Source organism: Pleurodeles waltl, chromosome 11 (genome assembly GCF_031143425.1).
Source record: "Pleurodeles waltl isolate 20211129_DDA chromosome 11, aPleWal1.hap1.20221129, whole genome shotgun sequence".
Classification (NCBI taxonomy): domain Eukaryota; kingdom Metazoa; phylum Chordata; class Amphibia; order Caudata; family Salamandridae; genus Pleurodeles; species Pleurodeles waltl.
In genome coordinates, this window is record NC_090450.1 from 830,284,573 (window position 1) to 830,300,592 (window position 16,020).

The window sequence follows — 16,020 nt, forward strand, 5'->3', positions numbered from 1 at the left end:
GGCGAGGTCCAGCAAGGGGACCTACATAATCAAGTGAGGGGGGTCTGGTTGGAAGATATCAGCCTGAAGAGAGTAAAAGCAGAATGCCCAAGTGAAGCACTATAAGTATATGTAGCATAAAGTTAGATATAGCAAAGACAGAGAAGAAGGTTCTTATCTGTATAGCCATGGCACTGGTCGATCACTCACTGCATCAAAGGGGGCGCTCGCTGTGCGCCTATGCCGTCCTCTTGCATGGAACGGCCAAGGGGAGATGGTGTATTTATTGCAGTTGACCGCGTCGTCAATTAAGTTAATAAGTTGATAAGTGGGCCAGGTGTGTAAAATCACCGCCGTGGCCCGCGGTATCATCGTAGGGCAGATGAGGGACCCAGAAACGTATCCCTAATGTGAAAGCCGGCTTAGCCCTGGTCACAGTCAGCGTCAGAAAACAACAGTATCAGCTTAAAAAATGGTGGCAAAAAGTGAGGGGGCTTCTCCAATTGGCCCAGTTTTCCCATATTGCAGTACTGAGTCAGGTACACTATTTGTGACAGCTGATGCTCCAAGTGATATGAATACATGCAAGGTAGCCTCATGCCTACAGAGCTCACCTCTGCATGTAGGTTGAAGGGATTTGAGCCTATAATGTATTACCTCTCATATAAAGTCTCAGATAGCAGGTAATTACCTTCAGGAGAGAGGACATAATTGGGAGAATCAGCTTCCCTGGCAAATAACTGTACCAAGGGACACTACCATCTTGATCACTTTTACCTGTCCCAACATGGACAACTGTAGTGACAAACACTTAGCAAAGTTGCCATCTGTTTTCATTATTAGAGGTTACAGATTGTCTGAACCATGTTCATTAAGCTCCTATTGACCAAAATGCTCAGATATTTCAGACTGGATGTCAAACATCATATCTACCCAAAGGTGCTCTTGTTGTAGTGTTGCTCAGTTTATTTTGAACACAAAAGAATAGGGAAAACACTTCAGTCAGAGATATCAAGGTAGGTTTTGATAAGGTTTGATTCCGCAGGGCAAAGGTTTTATTGTTAGCATAAAGCAAAGCTTTGGGTTGGCCTGCCATAGTCTCAATACCCTTGATGGTATCTGTATGAAAGCCACCATAGGTTCTTCAAGTGCAAGCAAGAATAGTAGAAGTAAGAGTAGGTAGGACTGTTTTATAGAACTACAGACATAAGATATTGGGGTTTGAGCCATTGAGCTGTTTGATTCATGTATAGCCTCTTCAACTTTGGCAGACAATCCAGCCCCTCTCTGGTCCTCTCCAATATTCTAAACCAATATTCCCATTACACACGGTCAAATGCTTTTTCAGACTCTAGAGAAATAGCTATTATGTCATCAGGGTCCCTCCTTTCTTTCCAGAGTATGTTAGCTTGTAATCTTGGATGGCTTCTAGATGTTAGATCCGACATGCAGCCCAAATGTGAGTCATATCAAACTTGGGATGACTGTTGAAAAATGGTTTGCTAGCACATTTGCCAACAGTTTAATTTCTACATTGATCAGGGGATGAGTCTATAACAGGAACACAGTAGATGGTCCCTATCCAGCCATAGTGCAAGAATTTACTATATTCTGCTTGTAGGCAACCTGCCCCTTCACCCTCTTTGAAAATGTCAATAAAGTCTTGTTAATTCTATGAAATCTGACTGGTAAGCTGTCATACCCTGGTGCTTTACCATAGGCCAGGTCCAAGATCATGGCTTCTTTTTCTTCCACTGAGATTTCCAGTTCTCCAGCTGCCCAGCCTTTGTCAGACATCATCAGGAGTTTTGTTTAGTCAAGGAATTTCCTCTCTTTAACGTAGGTGTTTGTAGGAATCTGCAAAGACTGAAATGATCTCTTCAGGTCACAGGCCACAGTGTGTGAGCTACTGCTTACGGCAGGTATGGCCATTAAGGTTTCTCTTATTGTAAATTGGTCTTCAATAAATAGGCCTTCTTTCTTGGTCTGACCATAGTATTGGCACCATAAGCAACACAAGGCATATCCTGCCGTATTCATGAATAACATAACCAGGTCAAATTTCTTGCATTCTATGTGCCTACCCAACTTTGAGAGGACACAAGACATATCTGGCAGTTAGTTATCTGGTATTGTTCTCAAGTGTTGCCTGATCATTTTACTGCTTATTTTGTGTAAAGTTGCATCACTCATCATGCTGTTTCTGAAGATCCTCTTGCCTGCAGCTCACAAAGTTTGTCAGGAGGAAGCTGGGGACGTGTTTTAGAGTTTGGTGGACCAGTACTCTATCACAAACATATGCCAGACTGGACATCCGTCACTTTAATGACAGAGTAGCTGTTTGCCAACCTCTAAATTAGGTCCTTAGTCTTTGTTCAGCTTCAAATGTGTGTGCTGGTGTTTTCACAATGACATATTTTCCAGTGGTTTCCTATCTGCAGACAGTCACTCTCCACTTCTTGGATACAAAGGTTACATTGACTATGTCAACGACTACTCTGATCGGTGAATAATCTTGGATTGTACCCTTCAGTCTAAAGCAGTCTGTTAGTGACCATAGTACTGAGTGAAAAATAACAAAGGCCACCTGGGAACAGGTATCATGGATGTATATGGATATGAGCCTTAAAGATTAAGGACTATGGCCCTCATTACAACCCTGGCGGTCGGTGATAAAGTGGCGGTAATACCCCCAACAGGCCGGCGGTAAGAAATATTTAATTATGACCACTGAACCACCAACACATAGAGGCACTTTAACACTTTGACCGCCACGGCGATAGCAACAACCACCAAGGCAGTAACCGCCAACAGCCAGGTGGAAGACAATGTACCGCCCACTGTATTATGACACACCAATCTTCCACCTTTTCGGGGCGGTACCAACGCCATCAAAAGCACGGTGGAAACAGTACACAGAAGTGAAACGACTCAACTCTCAACACTCAAGGAAGAATCACGACACCATGGAGCCCGAACTGCACATATTTCCAATGCTGGTCTACCTCCTCCTACACCAGGAACACGAACAGTGGTGAAGACCACCACAGTGAGTACCGCACCTAGCACACAAGGGAGGGGGGAGGAAAAAGAGAGTGACACACACACATGCAACACCCCCACCCCCAACCCTAACACCATACACACAAACAGATGCAACAACATCACATATACACCCCGTAACCCTCAGGAATAACACAAGGACAAAAGGAATTGATTAAAGTGAGTGTAGTATTACAAATTTAGATAAATATGTCCTTAAAGCACTAAACAGTATGTGCAATATATACAAATGGAGGGAGAATGCCCACTTCAAAATGTCTGTGGCCCACGGGCCATAACACATAGGCTAAGGCCACACTTGACTCCTGCCTCAATACAGAGAGAACACTGCAGGGGCATCAGGTCGAAAACACACAGGCACCTCAGGGGGACGGGGAATGGGAGGGCACCTCAGCCGGAAGATGGTACAACACCACTGCTCCTGGAGGGGGTTACCTGCCCTGTGCGATGTCCTGGGGAGTGAAAAGCCACAGTCTCTCAAGTGGGTGGTTTGCCCACTGCTTGGTCCTGGGACTGCAAGGCCACAGTCTCTCAAGTGGGTGGCTTGCCCACTGCTTGTTCCTGGGGAGTGCAAAGCCACAGTCTCTCTAGAGGATGGCTTCTCCACTGGTTCTGGAGGGGGCCTTGTGCCCAGTGTGCTTCATCCTGGCAAGGAGGGAGTGAGTGGATGCCTTCTTCCACTGGTTCTGGAGGGAGCCTTGTGTCCAGTGTGCTTCATCCTGGCAAGGAGGGGGTGAGTGGATGCCTTCTTCCATTGGTTCTGGAGAGGGCCTTGTGCCCTGTGATGCTGATCCTGGATGGTGCAAGGTCACAGTCTCTCACCTGGGTGTCACACCTAGAGGTGTTGTAGGGGCCAGGACGCACTGCAGCCCATGGAGGCACGACTACACACTGCTTGCAGGTGGTGATGGCTGCTCAGAGGATGGCAGTTGCAGGGCTGGCGGCAGTGTTGTCAGTGGTGGGGGGAGGCTCCAGCCCTTCCACTGCAGCCTCGGACAGCTGCCCACTGTGGCTGCTGCTGCTGTCAGTGGTGCTGCTGGTGGTTCAGGTGGCAGTGCTGTCAGTGGTGGGGGAAGGCCCCAGCCCTTCCCCTGCAGCCTCGGATGGCTACCCACTGGGGCTGCTGGCAGTGGTGCTGCTGGCGGTGCAGGTGCTGCTGGCGGTGCAGGTGGTGGTGCTGTCAGTGGTGGGGGGAGGCCCCAGCCCTTCCCCTACAGCCTCGGATGGCTGCCCACTGGGGCTGCTGCTGTTGGTAGTGGTGCTGCTGGCGGTGCAGGTGGCGGTGCTGCTTGCAGTGCAGGTTGAGGTGCTGTCAGTGGTGGAGGGAGCCCCCAGCCCTTCCCCTGCAACCTCAGACGGCTGCCCACTAGGGCTGCTGCTGCTGGCAGTAGTGCTGCTGGTGATGCAGGCGGCGGTGCTGGCGACAGTGCAGAGGGCGGTGCTGTCAGTGGTGGGGGGAGGCTCCATCCCTTCCCCTGCAGCCTCAGACGGCTGAAGTGCCATGGCTGGAGTTGTTTGCACAGATGCTGCTCCAGCCCCAGGCACCAGATCCATCCTGTCTCTGGCATCTGTTCCTTTTATATTGGCCTTGGCGTCTGTTGTCCCCCTTCTGCCCTTGGCAGATGGTGGTGCCTCCTTGCTTCTGCCAGCTGGTGTTCCATTCCTGCCCTTGCTGGCTGGTGTTCCCTCATTCTCCTTGTTGGCTGGTGGTGCCTCCTTCCCCTTGCTGGCTGGTGGTGCCTCCTCCCCCTCGCTGGCTGGTGTTCCCTCCTTCCCCTTGCTGGCTGGTGGTGCCTCCTTCCCCTTGCTGGCTGGTGGTGCCTCCTTCCCCTTGCTGGCTGGTGTCCCCTTCCTGCCCTTGCTAGCTGCACCCTCTTCTTGCCCTTGGCATGTGGTGCAGGCACACTGGCTGTGCTGACAGGTGCCTCCTTGGAGCCTCTCACACCTGCAGTAGCTGCAGAAACTACAGTGGCTGTGGACTGGGTAGCTGAGGTGCCAGGCTGGGTTCTGCCCACCCTGGCCCGAAGTGAAGGGGCAGGGAATAAGCCAAGGGTGGAGAGGAAAAGCCTTTTAGGGACACTGGGGCTGGAAGAAGGTGAAGGTTTGGGAGTGGAGGAAGAGGGAGTGGTTGTAGGAGGTGCCTGCTGCGTTTGTGTGCAGGTGCATGGGCTGGATGCTGTTGTGAGGGGGATGGCTGTTGGGTGTCTGAGTGCTTGCGTTTGTGTACTTTGGGATGAGGGAGCACAGACACAGTGGGAGAGGACACAGGGGACGTGTGCATGTATGTGGGGGTGGTGACTGCCAGTGAGGGGCGTGTTGTGATAGGTGTGCTGATGATGGAGGTAGTGGATGAGGATGTAGTGCATGCAGGTGTGAGTGGAGACGTAACTGGGAGGGAGGTGGATGATGGGGAGGGGGACACAGTGGAGGCAGTGGTGTGTCTGCATCTGGATGGTGCTTGTGTAAGTGCCTGTGGGGTGAAGTGTGTGTTTATGTTTGCCTGAGCCACTTCTGTGTGTTGATTTGGGTGCATGCAGGTCTGAAGGTGTGATTGGGATAGGCTGGGGTTAAGGGGAATGGGACTGGGTAGAGGAAGTTGGAGGGGGAGGCTAGAGACAGGGACAATGGCTGCCATCACTGATTTGGCCAGAGCCTGGAATGCTCTCTGTTGGGCCACCAAGCCAGAGTGAATACCCTTCTGGTATGCATTTGTTTGTTGCAAATGCCCTTCTAGACCCTGGATGGCATTCAGTTTGGTTGACTGCCCAACAGAGAGGGATCTTAGGAGGTCAATAGCCTCCTCACTGAGGGCTGACTGGGGCAGGGCCTGAGGTGCCTGGGGCGAAGGAAATGCCCACCCTCCTGGGTGAGCGGGCACAGGAAACTCGCTGAGGTGATGCTGGGAGGGTGGTGCTGCTATGGGGGGTGGCGGCTGTACCTGTAGTTGGGGTGGGCACAGAGGTGTACGCCACCACCAGGGAGCTGCCATCGGAGGAGGTGTCGCTTTCAGAACTGTCCCCTCCTGTCTCCATCGTGGTGCTCCCCTCACCCTCCATCCCACTGGTGCCCTCACCGTCGGTGGATTCAGCCTCCAGGCCCATGTGGGATGCAGGTCCCTCCGTCACCGGTGCCTCTGCTCCTCCGCCAGATGATGGTAATGCACACAAGGACAGGGTGACAAATGCCAGCAACAACACTACCGTTGGCGTACAGAACTCACAGGGAACAGCCCTATGCACTAGGCCATGCACTACCAGTTACAATGCTAGTCACCAGGCCATGGGGTACAATGCCTAATGCCATTAGCTGCACACCTGAAACCCACAGGACCCTGCCCATTAGTAGATGCCCACTAGCATTATTGGGGTTGGCGTGCATCTGAGCTTGCCCATCATGGAACGTACCCTGCCATGTTCGCCCTGGCCTAGGGGCACCCACAGACCCACATCCCCCACCCAGGTAACACCTTAAAACGTGCAAATTCATGATTCTGAATCTGTACTCACCCCCTTGTGGATGCTGTGATGCCTTCAAGCGCCCATGGAACTCCGGATAGGCCACCGCCAGTGTGCGGAACATCAGGGGGGTCAGGGTACGATGGACACCCCTTTCTTGTTGGCAGGTCAGCCCCAGTTGGGCCCCCACCGTCTTCCTTGCCCAGCGGTGCAGGTCCTCCCACCATTTGCGACAGTGGGTGCTCCGCCTGTCAAAGACCCCCAGGGTCCGCACCTCCTTGGCGATGGCACACCAAATACCCTTTTTCTGATGGGTGCTGACCTGCTGAAAAAGATACATAAAAAAAGGTATTAGTCATACCTTCCAGCCTGTTACACTCATGGCCCACCATATCCCTCCCATCCCCTAACTCACAGGCATTGCCCACCAAACATCTGCAAAGGACCCCTCAGCCCCTCCTACATGAGCCTTACACACACAACACTCCATACATTCATACCCCATGCATCGAGCTCACAGTGTACTCACCTGTTTGTCTGGAGGACCATTAAGTAAAGGGTACCGGGGTAGGACCCCATCCACTAGTCTCTCCAACTCAGAAGTGAAGGCAGGGGCCCTTTCCCCAGACACTCGAGCCATGGTCGCTTCCAGACACAGGTTACAGCAGCACTTGCAGTGTAGGTCCTCTCCTGTTGAAGGCCAGGTAGCAAGTGAGTGAACAGATAGAAAATGGTGGTCACGTCCGCGGCAGTGTGATGTGTTGCACGGCGGTCATCGACCGCCTCCCGCAATGGCGTACAACGTCAGCGGAATTACCTTATTTCCACTTGTCCCACCTCACAGGTCAGGTGTCCGCCATTTCAGGGCGGGCACAGGCCATGGCACCTAACTGCATCACAGCAGACATAGGCACATCAACTGATCTACACGTTCACATTAAGTTTCTGTAGAAAATGCAAACTATATTAATCTGAGTATATGTTTGAATATGACCATCTGCTCACCGTTTTTCATCCTAGCGTTCAAGCGCTGAGGATGAATAGGAGATGGAGACATACCCCCGTGTACAGACCCCTGGTGGACCTGGTGACAATGGAGGACAGGCACATTATCCTAACCTACAGACTTGATAGGGCCACAATTCAATGCCCAATTGGAGCCAGACCTGATCTCAGCTATCCACCACCCCACAGGTATCCCCCCTCTAGTGCAGGTCCTGTCAGTGCTCCATTTCTTTGCAAGTGGTTCCTTTCAAGCGACAGTGGCCATCGCATCAGGGATGTCACAGCCTATGTTCTCAAACGTGCTGACCAGAGTGTTGTCTGCCCTCATGAAACACATGCACAGCTACTTTGTATTCCCCCAGGTGGAGGATTTGGCCACAGTGAAAGCTGACTTCTATGCAATGGGACATATCCCCAAATCATTGGTGCTATTGTTGGTACACATATTGCCTTTGTTCCACCCCGGAAAAAATGAGCAGGTGTTCAGAAATTGAAAGAGCTTGTACTCACTGAATGTGCAGATAGTGTGCCTGGTTGACCAGTACATCTCCCATGTCAATGCAAAGTATCCTGGCTCTGTGCATGATGCCTTTATCTTGAGGAAAATCAGCATCGCATATGTGATGGCTCAACTCCAGTGGCACAGGGTGTGGCTAATAGTTGAGTCCATGGTCCCCAACCAGTGTCTGTTGGTTTATTGGTGTGGGGTTGGCTGTAAGGGTGATTGTCTGGCTAACAGGTATCCCTTGATATGTACAGGTGACTCTGGTTACCCCAACCTCTCATGGCTATTGACCCCAGTGAGGAATACCAGAAAGGGCAAAGGAACGTTACAATGAGGCACCTGGGTGAACAAGGAGGATCATTGAGCGCACCTTTGGCCTCCTGAAGGCCAGATTCTGGTGCCTCCATCTGACAGGTGGATCCTTGTGCTACTCACCCAAGAAGGTGTGCCAGCTCATCATTGCATGTTGCACAACCTGGCCTTGAGACGCCAGGTGCCTTTTCTGCAGGAGGATGAGGCTGGAGATGATTGTGTGGCAGCGGTTGAGACTGTGGACAGTGACGAAGAGGAGGCAGAGGAAGAGGATGTGGACAACAGAACTGCTATAATTTAACAGTACTTCCAGTGACACACAGGTAAGACACTGTAACTTCACCTTCCATTGCAGTTTTGTGTTGGACATTGTACATGGCAGACTGATTTTCCAAAATCTATGGCCACTTACTGTACCTTTTGGCATCTCTATTTTCAGATATCTGTGCCCCACTCTGGCTCCTGGTGTTTACTGCTGCTCACTACAGGTCATACCAATGTGTATGTAACTGTACATTAGAATTGCAATATTTACAGCTTGTTAAACTAATACATTTTTCAATCAATTGACAGACTCCATACTTGTATTAGTTCCAAGGGTGTTTATTTCTGTGATAATAAGTGTAGGGGGTATTGCAATGGGCTGGGTTGATTATGGAGCAATGTCCAGGATAGAGCCCAGTCTATTGGTATCACAGATGCATTGTCCAAGGGGGCATAGGGAGTGGGGCAATGGCAGTTCAAGGTGGACAGGGTGACATAGTTGGACACAAGGGTGACATTCAGGGGAGTCTTATTTCCTGGCGGGGTCTTGGCAATGTTTTCTGGCTTCTGCCTGGATCGCAGGGACCTTTTGCAAGGTTTTTCTCCTTCTGCAGGGGGAGGGGAACTGGTGGCATGTTGTTTCTGTGGCGGGGCTTCTTGACCACTAGCGTCCACGGAGGTGGAGGGCTGTTCATCAGTGCAACTAGTGTCAGGGGCCTGTTGGTGTGCCACTGCCTCCCTCATTGTGTTGGCCATGTCTGCCAGCACCCCTGCAATGGTGACCAGGGTGGTGTGGTCCTCCCTGATCCCCAGGTACTGACCATCCTGCAGCCGCTGGGTCTCCTGCAACTTGGCTAGTATATGGCCCATGGTCTCCTGGGAATGGTGGTATGCTCCCAGGATGTTGGTGAGTGCCTTGTGGAGAATTGGTTCCCTTGGCCTGTCCTCCCCCTGTCACACAGCAGTCTCCCAGCTTCCCTATTGTCATGTGCCTCTGTCCCCTGAACCATGTGCCCACTGCCACTGACCCCAGGTCTCTGATCGTCCTGTTTTTGTGGGGTTGCCCGGGGTCTCTGTAGTGATGGACACACTGCTGATTGACGTGTCATGGGGACAGAGGTATGGGCCCGCTAGGTGGGTGTATTGGTGGTGTTTCCTGAGGGGGAGGCTGTGTGGTGGTTTGGGACTGTGGCTGGGTCTCCGACTGTCCAGAGGTCCCTGATGGGCCAGGTTGGTCATCCTGATCCAGGCATGCAGAGCTGCTGTCATCACTGTGGGCCTCTTCTGTGGGTGGGATGGTGTTGCTGGCACCTCCTCTCCGGTGACGTTGTGTGGGGGTCCTGTGGGGATGTAAATGCAGTGTTATTGTTTCTGTGTATGCATGGGTATGTTTCCCTCTATGGTTGTTATTTCCAATGCAGCTTTGGCTTGTGTGAGTTGTGATTTGGTTGGCTAAGTGATTGTCACTAGTGTGCATGCTGTGGTGATGGGGGTCCATGCAATGGTGTTGCATGCAGGGATTGGTATTAGGATGGGTGGGTTGTGATGGTGGGGTATATGTGAGGTGGTAGAGTGATGGGGTGAAGGTAGGGGTAGGTGTTTGTGATGGCATGCAGGTGGGAGGGGAGTAGTAAAGACTTGACTTACCAGAGTCAAGTCCTCCTGCTACTTTTGCCAGGCCCTCAGGATGCATGATCGCCAAGACTTGCTCCTCCCATGTTGTTAGTTGTGGGAGGGGAAGTGGGGGTCCACCGCCAGTCCTCTATACAGCTATCTGGTGTCTTGCAACCACGAACGCACCTTCCCCCATAGGTCGTTCCACCTCTTCCTGATGTCATCCCTTGTTCTGGGGTGCTGTCCCACGGCGTTGACCCTGTCCACGACTCTCCGCCATAGCCCCATCTTCCTAGCAATGGATTTCTGCTGCACCTGTGATCCAAATAGCTGTGGCTCTACCTAGATGATTTCTTCTACCATGACCCCTAGCTCCTCCTCTGAGAACCTGGGGTGTCCTTGTGGTGCCATGGGTGCCATGGGTGTAGTGTGTGTGGTGTGTGTGAGAGAGTATGGGGTGATGTGCTGGGGTGTGTGCTGTGAGGTGCGTGGATGGTGTATGGGTGATGGTGTTCTGTGGCTTTGATTCAGTGGGTGCCCCTGGCGTGTCTCTCTCTCAGTTGTCAATTTTGTTTTTAGTCGTAAAGGGTTGTGGGTAATGTGGTGTGTGTTTTATAGTGCTGTGGGTGTGGTGTGTGTATGTGTGTCAGGTGTGTGTTATTCAAATTGACCAATGTAGTGTTGTTTTGTATGTGTGTGTGTATTTTGAGCGCAGTGGTATGTACCGCCAATGGTTTACCGCGGTTGAATGTCCGCCTCTGTGATTTGTGGGTCATAATGCTGTGGGCGTATTTCTGTTGGCTTAACTGTGTGGGTTTTGCGACCACCATTTTATCACTGACCTTTGGGCTGGCGGACTTGTGTGTGTGTCTGTATAGTGGCGGATTTCTATGTGTGGGTCATAATATGAGTAGTGGTAAACCGCTGCGGTCGCGGTATGTTGGCCGCAGTCAGCATTGCGGTAAGCGGCACTTACTGCCAATGTCATAGTGAGGGCCTATGTCCTTTCCATAGGATGCAGTAGTTGCAAGGGGTCCACTAGGCTGCTATCACTAATGATGTCAAAAAGAATTGACCTGTCCCTCACGTTGTGTCTGTCATCTGGGTTAGCACTGTCTACAATAGGGTCAAGTTCCACATTCTAGTCACAACCGATCACCGTGTGTTTAGTGTGTGTCTAAAGTTTTTCACAATTCTCGAGATGGTGAAGAGGAAGGGGGGTTCTAGTGGCATTAGCGGCACTCCATACCACTACTAGGATTATATTCATGGTATGGATCTTGGTAAAGGCACATCAGTCAATCCATGTCTTCAGGAACAAGTGTGTAGGAGACTTTTGGACCACTCCACCACATTTCAAAGATAGGACATATTGCTCCTGTATGTTAGTCTGAGGCCACCTCTTACTACTACTAACCATCCTACTGGTTAATGGTCTGATAGGATAGTAAGGAATGGTAGCCATAGGGCCAAATTTTCTCAACAACAGTTCATTGTAGATAGTGAATCTCCATCATGCGAAAGCAGTGCCTCTTCATTTATGGCATTGAGATAACACTTGTTGTGATTTGCTTACCATAAGTCTTTAATCATTGATCAGTATTTGCCTTTGTCTCTTTGAAATGGGCCTGAGGATTTTCTTCCCCAGACCACCCATTTCCTCATGACAACTGCCAGCCTCTCACCCTGACACTCAGGTATGTCACAAGAGGGCCAGAGTGAGTAGTGTCCAGTGAATGCCTGTTTTATCAGTGTCTGTCCCCTCACTTTGCAGGAACGTGTCCATGGAGGTGAACCTAGTGTCTCTAGGAAGCGTTCCAGGCCATCAGGTTCAGTGAATTCCCTGTGTTTCCCACCTGTGATCAGGCCCAAATACTGCAGAGTTTAATAAGCCCATTTATGAACCATTTGGTGGAGGGTGAGGAATATTTTCCTCTATGCTGTCTTGCAGACAAACTGATGGATAGCAGGTACTGTGGGGACCATTGAGCAGGGAGACCATTCGGCTAACAGTCAGCACTGATACAAATGTCTGAAGATGACATAGAAAACATGATAGGACTGGTCATGGGACATTTCTTTTTTCTGCTAACTCCTATTACAAATTCTGTGATCTCTCTAAAATTCCTGCAGAGGGTCAAAGATTTGCTTGGTCAGTTCCAGCTGGAAGGTCGATTGAAAAGACAGCACATTTCTGGATGCAAGACCCTTGAGCACACCAGAGAATCAGACATTGTTCCTGCGGCTTGTGCCTTCCATGTCCAACAGCTTTCCTCTCAGCTGCCACAGTTCTTGTCCCAGGTCAGGGCAACAGTCCAGGCACTCGAAATTATTTTCTATCCCCGCTACTTTGCGTTCCATTGTGCCCAATCTGGATTGGATGGATGCTCCTCCTCTGGCAATTGGTGTTTTATCTACATGATCCTGTAAATGCTGAATCAGCAGTGTAATCTGCCTAGTCTTGCCTCCAGTAACACTTCAAGGTTGGTCATCAACATTTTCTTCATGACTTCACATTGCTGCCTTACCTATGTGTGCCAATCTGAGTCCTTCACCTCCCTTCATCCAGCAGCACTCAACATCACTACCTCACTGCAGTATCACATCGGGCTTCACATTTTTTAAAAGAATGATCCCAATGCTATAAAAAGTACTTAGATTCCTTAAGAATCTCCAACGTTCTTAATATTGTTCATTCTATCTTGCGTAGTAAGACAGCAAATTGTGTGCTAAGAGTGGCCAATGAAAACTCCACATAGGCTCTCGTTCTGTGTCAAGTGGAGCGCTATCACTGAGTGCGATGCCTCTCTGTCTGATTATAGCTGGCCTTGATGTACCTGAACCCAGTGCTTTAAATGGAAATATAAAAGTGCAGGTACTCAGTACCTAGAGTACCTACTTGCTCCTGAGAAGAGCTGGTACTCTCCCTTTAAATGTATTGTAGCAGTGTTTAGAGTTGCAGGTACTCTCCTCTTCAAACTACAGAAGAGCAGGTACTGCAGGTACTCAGTACCGGACAGTACCTGCCCACTTAAAGCACTGCCTGCAGCCTGTTTTCACGGATACAGGAACACTGAACAATTTTCCCTGCTGGTAATTCCAGCCAGTGAAATCGCATGAGGCTGTGCATGCATCAGAAGCCAAGTCTCCATCCCCCATCCCTACCAGGGCATTTTTTCCGCTATGCTACCCCATGCCAGGGCATCTTTTTTGTTCGTGCCAGGTGGTAATGGTAAATGTTATTCCACCGCAACCTACACCTATAGAATTCCGTCCAGTACAACGTGTCCTCACCGTTATTCCCCTGGGCGAATAAACTTCTGATTGCAGGGTACTGGCAGGGGTTTACCGCACAGTACCAGTATTTATTGGTGAGGATTTTGCACCCCGCCAGTGCCTTGCAACTCCCATTGATGGCCAGAACCTTGTAATTCTATTCGCTCTGCACATACTTTAGATAACACAGAATGGACACCAAACAACGCAAAATCCTATGTTCTAAAACAATCATTGCTGAAAAGTGTGTCAGTGAAAAAAGACCGCTTTTCATAATTCTATTAAATTATCCTTATCTCCAAATTGTGTACAAGATTTATCTCCCTGAAGAGAGAACTGATTAAGATCTCACTAAGGGGTGAACGCTGTCAACTGATTCACACCATTTACCATGTCTCCCTGGTTTAATTTTCAGCTGTACTCTGAGCAGCATTGCCCCAGAAATGGAACTTGTAACAGGAAAAGACACTATTTATGTTTCAATAATTCACAGTACATATGCTTATTTTCCTTGTACAGGGACGTGTATGCTCGTTCAGGATTGAAAAATATTTTGCAACCTATCTACGCATTATAGACCTAAGGGAGGTTCAGAGAGACAGAATCAGAAAACATATTTCCAGTGATCTTGCTTTTCACTTAGAAAAGTAAAGTAAGTCTGTGTGGCTAAATCAGTTTCTGTAAATTCCTTTTGTTGCTGTGTGAACTGGAAATGTTCAGTCCTGTGCTATTTCACCATTCCGCTGCTCTTCCACCTGCCTCCGTTTCAGACTGGTTTTGACTTTCAGCCATTAATTTTTTACTGTTTGTTTCCTTTAGCCACCGAGACAGTGCAATTAAGAGGCCCATAAGCAATGCCGTAAAGTCTAATGAGGAGTAAAGCTTACTGCAGAGCGCGGGGGCGACATCTAACTGACTCTCAATTGAGACTTTAGACTCTCTTCTGGCATCGATTTAGATGGGTACTATCTTTTTGCAAGTAATTCTAAGAGACCTGAGAAAGCTATTCTTTTGGAAGACATTAGCATAGGTTGTTGACCTAGCGTATTTTCAATCAACAAGGAAGGTTTTGATTTGTAAATACAGGGCAGTGGCACAAGACTAACGGCCGAGATTTCCAAACACTTTGCATCAGGTTTACATTACTTTTCTAACACAAACCCAACACAAAGTATCCGACACAAATTGTGATTAGTGCTGAATAGTAGCTGAAAATAATGCAAAGGCAGGATTGTGCTGGATAGTTTCCTAAAGTAATGAACAGTTGGGGCGTGGCCAAGACGGTGGCCGGAACTGATGCTTTGTAAGAGCTCCGCTCACGGCCCGTTAAACACTTGGCAAATATCCTGTCCTGCGTGGCTTTACAGCTTGATCTGTGGCGCGCAGTGCTCCCCTGGACTGAAGGAGGTGTTTGTGAGCCCCAGTGAGGCACGCTGCCTGTTTCGGGGCTCGGACCCGTAAGCCGGGCCTGCGAGCGCTGGCATCCCTGTCGGGGTGGCGAGAAGTGACTAAGGCCCAGCGGCGCCGCAGCTCGCAGATGGTCGAGGGCCAGGAGGCCCGGACACATGCAAAGGGGGCCGATCGGCAACATGGATGGCCAAATCCCGGCATCAACAAACGGACCCTGGGGGGGTCACGGACGAAGAGGCCGACCGTGTCTGGACGCGCCCCCCGTGACCGGAGGGGTGATTGACGCAGCAGAAGACCCCGGCTTGTGAGAGGGCAGTGCGTTGTTTGAGGGGCTGCGCTGCCGCAAAGGAGTGTGGCGAGGGGTGCATGCGGACACAGGGGGTTTCCCCTGTGGGCCAACCGGGGGTGGCACATCGCAGGGTCGCCCAACTAAGACTGGGGAGCACTGGACAATAACTACGGCGTGTACAGTACACGGCTAAGGCTGCGGGCTTTGCCTCCTTGTCTCTCCTTCCGATGAGCTGGGGGCCCTACTGTATGACACGGAACCGACACAGTGAGTACCACTAACACTGATACAACCTAAATGAACAGACTTGGAGACACAGTAGTTATCCACTGGGCACTAAACTACACAGTAAATATACAGTCGTGATGTCAGAGTGGTGACCGAGGAATCGCGCTGCTGCCCCAGAGCACTCCGAGGGACATGAGAGGACACTGGAGATCTCTCCTGCGAGCCCAACTGGAGTGAGGCACTACGCAGTGTCACCGAATCATGCATGGTGTGCACTGAATACTACCAGCGGCATGCATGACATATGGCCATGACTGAGTGCATTGCTTTCTCATTCGAGCTTGAGCAACTGAGGCAGCTCACCTGTGGCACAGAGCAAGCAGACCCTGGGATCACCCTGCAGCACGTGGTGATTGAGACCTGAAGCTGGCTTGGAAGGGGAAACCAACGCAGCATCTGCTGTGACTTGTGCTGAGGATCAATCGTTTGGAGTGTGACTGGGACAGTTCGCAGTTCAGTGGCTATCTCCATCAGGAGCAATCATGGTTAAGCCAAAACTGACCAAGGCGCAAAATACCACTGACGGGGGGCTCCTCCCCTCATGAGCGTGTCGGATGCTC